Genomic DNA, 9,793 nt, shown 5'->3' with positions numbered 1-9,793 from the left:
TGCACATAAATCCAGACAGACAAACAAGCTGTTAGAGAACATCGGATTTTCGTTAAAAACTACATCAAGTTCCTTTTGCAATTTTGTCTTTTAAAATCTTAGGTTTGTCTGATTTGAAGAAGAATGCGACAATAACTACTGATAGCATCCTTGACAATGGTTAAGGCTTCAAATGAACTTCTAAGTCATATCTTGCTGGAGAGTTGCTGTATTAAAATGAGCAGTCTGCCGATTATGTTCGTGACATTGTCTATACTTTATTTAAAAAAAATTCTTCCACACATGGCTAGACATGTCAGTGTGGCAAAGGTGCGTAGAAGTGAAGTGGTGAGTCACTGGAAGATCCTTGTTGTTTTCGCCAACAGAGAAAAGATGCTCAATGAAATGATCTCTCAGACTGCATCCAGTCTCCCCGATACAGCATGTATCACCAACATCAGATGCAGTAAATGACCCTGACATAGTCACAGGTAAAGTGTTCCTTCACTTGGAAGGATTGTTTTGGGCCCCGTCTAGTGGTGAGGGAGGAGGTATAAGTGGAAGTCACAAGGGGGTAATTGGTGGGAAGAGATGAGTTGATAAGTTATATATGAAGGGAGCAATCCCTCCAGAGAGCAGAGAAGGGAGGGGAGATGTGTTTGGTGATGGGATCCCGTTGTTGGTGGGAAACTGCAGAGAATAATATGTTGGATGCAGAGGCTGATGGACTGGTAGGTGAGGATGAGGGGAACACTGTTGGAGCCATTACAATAACAATTTAGGGTAGCTCATGCTTGCAGTGCCACATTGAATGCTTTCAATATTTCACATTGATAGAGAGGGCTGTGAAAGAGTTGGGAGAGTTATTTTATTGATCAGAGAGAATGCTATAATTGCACTGAAGAGGGAAGAGTTTGGAAGGATCATCCAGTCAGGCCACATGGGTAGTGCTCAGGAATAAGTAAAACACAATTAAAATGATGAAATTATACTCTCAACCTCCCAACTGCAGATAAAGGAAAAGGTATGTCAGCAGGTTTTGGAAAATGTAAAAATCTGGTTGTTGTACATAAAGTGCACTATTGTGTTTTTACTTCAATCACAGTATTCTCAGACTTTCATAGTTCTTGTAAGAGTTCTTACTCTTGTTCTCAGTTGTGCAGGCTATGCGATTCCAAAATAATTGAGCTCCAGCTTTTCATAATCTTTATCAATGATTTGGAAGGCAAAATATCATGTATCCAAATTTTCCAGGTTGGATTATAAGCACAGAGAAAGTTTTTGAGGGAATATAGACAGAGCACAATGAACGAATAAGAACATGGCACATGACAGAAGAGTGCTTGTTAAATGATGATTGATTGGATCACATTGATGTTCAATGGGACCTTAGTGTGTAGCTGCACAAGGCACCAAAGACCAACATGAAACTGGAAACAGTTCGGCAAAGGGGGCAATAGTTCATCATGAGTGGATTTATTTTCTAATTGTATGGGGCCTTGATGAGACAAAAATCCAGAGAATATAGTATGCTGATTAACCTACCGAAAGAACTCAGCAGGTCAACCTACAATTTGTATTTTGCTCCAGATGACAGCCTCTGTAATCTTATATGTATTGTATTTTTTCATTTTTTGAAACTCTAAAATAATTTTTGTTTCATGCAACTCACCCCAGGAGTAAAGACTTTTTTTTTGGGTGCACAAAGGCCAAGACTATTCACAATTCTTGATGTGGGTGGAATCTGATCTATAGTTCACATAAAAGTTCCACAGATGGCTGGAAGGCATGGACATAAAGATAACTATTAATTTGAAGAAGGGTGAGAAAGGAATGAATAAATCACAAAAGGCAGGTCTGGACAGGAAAGCCTCAAATATTTAAAATTACAGGTCACAAAAAAACAATGAAAATGAAGTTTCAAAAATGAATTTCAAATGCTTTCAGCATTCAAAGTTCATAATCTGCTGAAACCTGAAGATAAAAATGTTTATATTTGTTTATATATGTTTACATATGTTTATATACCAGCTAATTGGTGTCAGGCCTACAAGGTGATTAACATTTGCCATGCTTGATGAAGAATACACCAGAGGCAGAAACATACAAGCTACTGTACAAAAAATGCCAATATCTGGCATAGACTTGGGAACTTGAATACATTTGCTGTCATCTTGGTGGAGACCACTTTTAAGCATTCCTACAACAACAACTTTGGGTATTTCTCTAATCATAGCTCTTCAAATCTGGGGTAAATTTATGTAAACATGTAGCTGAATTAGGTCCTGTGTGAATGTGTTGTGGTTGAAATGAAAGAGCTGAGACCTTGCAATGTGATCATTTATGCTTCAATAAAGTAATATATTTTTTAAAATTTTTTTTTTACTTGACACATACACCATGGTAACAGGCCCTTTTGGCCCATGAACCCATGCCGTTCAATTACACCCAATTAACCTACAACCCCAATATGTTTTGAACAGTGGGAGAAAACTGGAGCCCCCAAGGAAACTCATGCAGACATAAGGAGAAAGTACACACTCCTTACAGATAGCACGGGACTTGAACCGCAGTCCTGATCACTGATGCTGTAACAGCATTGCGCTAACCGCTATGCTATCTGTGCCACTATGTGTCATCTGAGTGTTCCTCTAGGGTTTTGAAATGTATATGAAGATGTGCAGCTGTGATTTATGATCAGAGATTATTGTGAATTGCTTTACATCCAGATATATGATCAGATGGTTCATCCATTTACTATTTTAAACTTATTGCAAGTTTCCATGGAAAGTAGGACAAAAATCTTTCCATAGCACTGCAAAATTTTATCAGCACATTAAAACTGATGAATCAAGGTGTTTATGCTAAATGTTTACAGAAGCTTGGTTGGACCACTTACAAAGAACATACAGGTACTGGAGGAATAGTGTGCAAAAGCTAACAAAAGTTCCTTTGATGAATGCAAGAGAAGTGGAAATATCCAGGCTCTTTATGATACATGAAAATGGATTTGAAGTTATGGTGTTGGATGAAGACCAAGAAAAACCTATTGCTTTCTCTTCTGGTATTTATGAAAGGATTGAGTAAAATTGTGCAAAAATCATAAAGAAATGACTTGGAGTGATAAAGTCAAGAAATTCCATCAGATTTTATCAGACAGATCCTTTTGTTTAAAGCCGGATTATAAGCCACAAGTGGTAGTGCACCTCAATTTTTGTCATAATATATCTATCACAGTATGACAAGCAATCAAGTTCAGAAATGTCAAGCAGGAACAATGAGATGTCATGACTACTACACAAGAACTCTAATTATGAAAGAGAAAATGGAATCTACATATTAAATGAAGTCACTGAGGTCTTTCCAGTGACTGTCTGAAATTACAAACAAGATCCAGAGATACTCAATATTCAAGAATTCTGAACAGACAGTAAAAAAAATGGACAGAATGTGATTCTGTATAGATGAGAAACTGAAATAATACCAGAAGCCAGTGGGGTGGGGGGCGGCATTAAATGGGATAATTCTTCTTTCTTTGGCTTGGCTTCGCGGATGAAGATTTATGGAGGGGTAATGTCCACATCAGCTGCAGGCTCGTTTGTGGCCGACAAGTCCGATGTGGGACAGGCAGACACGGTTGCAGCAGTTGCAAGGGAAAATTGGTGGGTTGGGGTTGGGTGTTGGGTTTTTCCTCCTTTGTCTTTTGTCAGTGAGGTGGGCTCTGCGGTCTTCTTCAAAGGAGGTTGCTGCCCGCCGAACTGTGAGGCGCCAAGATGCACAGTTTGAGGCGATATCAGCCCACTGACGGTAGTCAATGTGGCAGGCACCAAGATATTTCTTTAGGCAGTCCTTGTACCTCTTCTTTGGTGCACCTCTGTCTCGGTGGCCAGTGGAGAGCTCCCCATATAACACGATCTTGGGAAGGCGATGGTCCTCCATTCTGGTGACGTGACCTACCCAGCGCAGTTGGATCTTCAGCAGCGTGGATTCGATGCTGTCGGCCTGTGCCATCTCAAGTACTTCGATGTTGGTGATGAAGTCGCTCCAATGAATGTTGAGGATGGAGCGGAGACAACGCTGGTGGAAGCGTTCTAGGAGCCGTAGGTGATGCCGGTAGAGGACACATGATTCGGAGCCGAACAGGAGTGTGGATATGACAACGGCTCTGTATACGCTAATCTTTGTGAGGTTTTTCAGTTGGTTGTTTTTCCAGACTCTTTTGTGTAGTCTTCCAAAGGCGCTATTAGATCTAAGAGATTTTAAAAAAATGACCACACTTCAAATTGAACACAAGAATATTCAGAATTACTTGGGAGTGTTTAACTTCTTTAATGGCCTCAAAACTGAACAGTTTTTGCAAAATTGTAAAATAAGCTTCTAAATTTTCACTGCCATCGTGAATGTAGCCTACTCCACCTTTTAAAGACCTTGTGTAGAGTTCTGTGGAAATGAAAATGACACTGTCCTGCTTGTCAGTGATTGAAACTCACTGCTAAACATCCTGTAGGTGACTTCAAATCTAAAACAAGTGACATCATCAGCCAAAAGCTAAAGTGGTTACGAATAGACAAATATCAAATCATTTTTTGTTAGAAAGGTCAAGACAAGGTTGTCCATTGTCACCTTTTTTATTTGCATTAGCAATAGAGCCATTGGCAGAAATAATTAGAAGTGATAAAGAAATTGAGGGATTTGAGATAGGTAATAAAGAGCATAAAATTAGTTTGTTTGTAGATGATGTTATAGTATATTTAATGAGACCAGAAATATGGTTGTACAAATTGAATATGGATTAGTATAGGGTTACAAATTTAATGTTGATAAAAGTGAGGTGATGCCTATAATTGATATGGATTATTCACAATGTAAGTGATTGATGAAATTTAAGTGGCAAAAAATTTAGGAATAAAAATTGATAGAAATATAAATAATTTATATCAGTTAAAAATATAAGAGAGAAAACTGTGACAGGAAAATAGGGTCAGTGCAAAAACAAAAAAATGGCTAAGAGGGTAATAATGTTAAAAGGACATTGTACCGGAACTAAAAGTGCAAATTGGAAATTAGAAAAATAAAAATTGGAAAAAAAAGTGCAACAATTGAATACATACAGAACTTTGTTTCTGACTTCACAAATGAGCCTGCAGCTGACGTGGACATTACCCCTCCATAAATCTTCGTCCGTGAAGCCAAGCCAAAGAAAAAAATACAAATTTACTATCCACTGTCTATTTATGTATCAAAGCTGTTGTATTTGTTTGGTAATCAAAACTGTTGGTCACTTAAGTGTCTTCGGCCACTACCCATTTCGCAGAAGGGGGTAGTACATTAAGTATTTTTGAGTGTGTTGGGAGGGGGACTTACTATTCCTTTTTAAATTTTTTTTCTTTTTTTATTCTTTATTTAACTTTGTTGAGGAGATGAGAATTAATTTTACTATGTTTTATGTGGATGGGGGTCCTTGTAGGGTTTGGATGGTAGTGAAATGAGATGGCTAATTTAAATTTTGCAACATTTAATGCTAATGGGCTCAATAATCCAATGAGAAGAAAGCAAGTGTTATATTAAAAAAAAAATAAAGGTTGATGTTGTATTTTTGTAGGAGACACATTTAACTGAGAAGGAACATCAAAAATTAAAGAGATTTGGTTGGTCAGATTTTTGGTTATTTTTAAAATTCAAAATCGAGAGGTGTGACAATATTAGATAATAAATCAATTGTCATTTAGTTCAGAATCTGTATACTAGTAAGGGGGAAGAGTTTTGATAATAAATTGTAAAATTTAATCAGATTTTTGGACACTTGTGAATATTTAAGCACCAAATGTTGATGATGAGATGTTTTAACATAACATAACATAACAATTTACAGCACGGAAACAGGCCATTAGGCCCTTCTAGTCCACACCGAACCAAACACCCCACTCTACTCCCACCTCCCTGCACAATGCCCATAACCCTCCATCTTCTTCTCATCCATATACCTGTCCAACCTTTTCTTAAATAATTTTTTTAATTTAGCACAACCTTTTGATCAAATTATGATTGGATGTGATTTTAATTGTTGTTTCGATCCTTTAGTTTATAAATCTGGTAAAATAACAATTAGAACAAAGACAGCTAAAAATTGATATCCTTGATAAAGGAAGTGAATTTGATTGATATATGGAGGAAATTAAATCTGAAAGAGAGAGATTATTCATCTTAATCAGTTCAATATGATACTTATTCAAGCATTGATTTTATTTTTTTTTGTTATCAGCTCAGTTACAAGGTAATGTGGTATTGTTTGAATATGTCTAGAATTTTGTTGGATCATTCACTTGTTTTATTGACATATACAAAAACTGAAAAAATTAATTCTACATATCATTGGAGATATAATCCTTTATTATTAAAAAATTCTGAATTTTGTAATTGGGAGAAAAGTGACCTTATGCCTGTAATGGAGAGGCAGCATCCACCACCGAGTGGCGTTGCTGTGCTCCTGTTTGAAGGACACACTACCTGCCAATCAAGGTCAAAGACTCACCCCAAGCCATCAAGGTGACCCTTACAATTGGCCCACGTGAATTACCACAGTTCATCCCTGCTGAGCCCCTGCACTTGGCTTCGAGCCATTGGCCACAGCAACTAATGGGGCCCACACTGATCATTATGATTGGTCCCCCAGCTTTGCCCCCAGAACTATGAAGGACCATGTGCCCCTTTGTTCTGCCTCTTTGGACTCCTCATGGAATGTAAGTATCACCTTCTGTACTGTGTTGGGGTGAGTTTTGAGGCTAGGTAGCAGAGCCATGTCTGTACCAGTCAAGGAGTGGGGGCAGGTAATATCACCTTGATCTGATTGTTGAATGTGTATGCTTTTGAAACCTCCCCATTTTCTGTCGGTTTCCCCTCATCATCTGAAAGTGTATATTTACTCCCCGCATATTGTGTATGTGTTGAAGTTTGCTTGAGATATTGACCCTGTTGTCTCAATTCCATCCCTGAAATAAATGTGTGCTTTGTACCTGCACTTTGGTCTGGTTATTAACCTGTGGGACTCACACGAATCCAAACATCAATGCCATTATCTGATGCAAATTATTCTTCTTGTAAAGATGTTGTAAGATTTAAATGTACTGATCAAATTAAATATTTAGGTATTAAAATAGATAGACAAATAAATTTATATGCTTTAAATTATTTGCTGTTATTTTCTAAAATTAAAAATGACTTAATTAGATGGAAAGTGAACTGTATTAAAATGAATATATTCCCAAGACTTCAATATATTTTCCAATCTATTCTGTGTAAAGTACCTAAGAAATATTTTTAAAGATTTGAATGCAGTAGTTTTGTTTTTAAAAAGTTTATTTATTCGTTCAAAGTACAGATAATAAGTAACATATATAACAATAAACCATAAACATAATGAACATTATATTTTATATGTATAAAAGAAAGAAAAGAAAGAAAATAAATAGAACCCCCCCCTTCAGCCAACCCTCCTAAGGAGAGCCATAAAGAAAAGAAAAAAATATTAAGAAAAAATTAAATATACATATTAAAATCTAATCAACGTAAATCAAAATGTAAAAATTCTGAATATGGCAACCACTTATTAATAAAAACCTATAGTTATCACGTGAAACATATGTAATTTTTTCCATTATTAAACAATATTTCATCTCATTATGCCATCTATTAATATCAATCATGTTCGTATCTTTCCACGTACTAGCAATACATTTTTTCGCTACAGATAAAGCTAGATATACAAAAGCAAGTTGAAATTTATCTAATCCCAAAGCATTCAAAGGTTGCAAACTACCTAATAAAAATACTGTCGGATCTAAAGGTATTCTAGAAACAAATAAATTTTCTTCCAAAAAGATTGTATATATATATATATATATATACATGACCAAACTGCATGAAAAAAAGTTCCAACAGAGTTATCACATCTAAAACACAAATCTGATTCATAAAAACCATACTTTTTAAATTTTTCAGGTGTTAAATATAATTGATGTAAAAAATTATAATTAATCATTGCATAATGTGTATTTATCAATCCAGTTACACTATCATAACAAATATCTAACCAGTCATCCTTGGAAAAAATAAAACCAATATGCATTTCCCATTTACCTTTGGATTTATCCCAACCCATTTTAATCCATACCATCCTGTAATATTTGATACATAAATGATACATACCCTTCTCTGGTACCTTCATAAGAAAGGTCTCAAATTTAGTCATTGCAGGTAAAAGCATATCTCTACCAAACACATGTTTTACCAAAGATCGAATTTAATAATAAAGAAACAAAGAATTCTTATCAATACCATAACTGTCCCTCATCTGGTCAAAAGATAAAAATTTACCTTCTTTAAAACAATCTCCCAAATTTTCCACACCTTTAGATCTCCAATATAATAAACTTCGATTATTTATTGAAAAAGGAATAAGTTGATTATTATACAATGGAGTCAAAGCCAATAATTCACCCCTAGAACCTATCATTTTCTTTTTCTTTGTCCATAACTTCATTAAATGTTTTAATATAGGCACATTATAATGCTGCAACAAATTTACATTCCATTTAAACAAAAATTGATGTATTTCAAATTCAGAAATATTTGCCATCTCAATTTTGGCCCAACTAGGAGACCATTCCAAATCCATCAATGAACTAATAAATTTAAGTTGGGCTGCTTCATAATAATTTTGAAAATGTGGTAAATGCAGTCCCCCTAATTCATATTTCCAAGTTAATTTATTCAAGGCTACTCTTGAAAATTTACCTCTCCATAAAAACTCCCTAACCATTTTATTCAAATCTCAAAAAAAATATTATCAAGTAAATACGGAATAGATTGAAATAAATATTGCATACGTGGAAAAACATTCATCTTAATTGTATTTATTCTACCCAATAAATTAATAGGTAAATCTTTCCATTTAATCAAATAAGTTTTAATTTTTTTATTAATGGAACATAGTTTAATTTCTATAAAGATTGATAATTAACATCCAAAATTATACCCAAATACTTAATTCAATCCATCCATTTCAAATTAAGAATATTCTTATAAGCTGAATAATCTCCTTCACTCACCAGTAATATTTTGCTTTTTTCCCAATTAACTTTATATCCAGAAAGACATCCATATTGCATCAGACCCTCCTTCAAATGTAAAAGTGATTGAGCAGGATTTGTTAGATACACCAATACATCATCACCAAATAAATTAATTTTATTCTCCTCATCTAAAACTTTCATACCTTGTATCTGTGTATTTTGTCTTATCAACTGTGCCAAAGGTTCGATCACTAACGCAAACAAAGCTGGTGATAAAGGACAACTTTGACGAGTAGATCAGGTCAATTTAAACGGTTCCAAAATCAAACCATTCGTCAGTACTCTAGCTACTGGTTTACTATATAAAGCCTTTATCCAACCAATAAAAAAAGGACCAAAGTTGAATTTCTACAGAACTTTGAACAGAAAATTCCACTCAACTCTATCAAACGCTTTGTCGGCATCTAAAGATATCACCATCGGATGGTCTGAAGATTGTTGAAATCTATTAATCAAACTAATCACACATAAAGTATTATCTGAGGCATATCTAATCTTTATGAAACCTGTCTGATCCATATGAATCAACTTAGGTAAAAATTTAGCCAATCTATTTGCTAAAATTTTAGCTATAATTTTATAATCTACATTTAACAATGAAATCGGTCTATATAAGGATACTTTCAAAGCATCTCTGTCTTTCTTTGGAATTACTGTAATTAAAGCACTAGAATAAGACACAG

The sequence above is a fragment of the Narcine bancroftii genome, chromosome 9 (genome assembly GCF_036971445.1).
Source record: "Narcine bancroftii isolate sNarBan1 chromosome 9, sNarBan1.hap1, whole genome shotgun sequence".
Lineage (NCBI taxonomy): Eukaryota > Metazoa > Chordata > Chondrichthyes > Torpediniformes > Narcinidae > Narcine > Narcine bancroftii.
The sequence above is the reverse complement of the archived record's forward strand: the minus strand, read 5'-3'. Positions refer to the sequence as shown.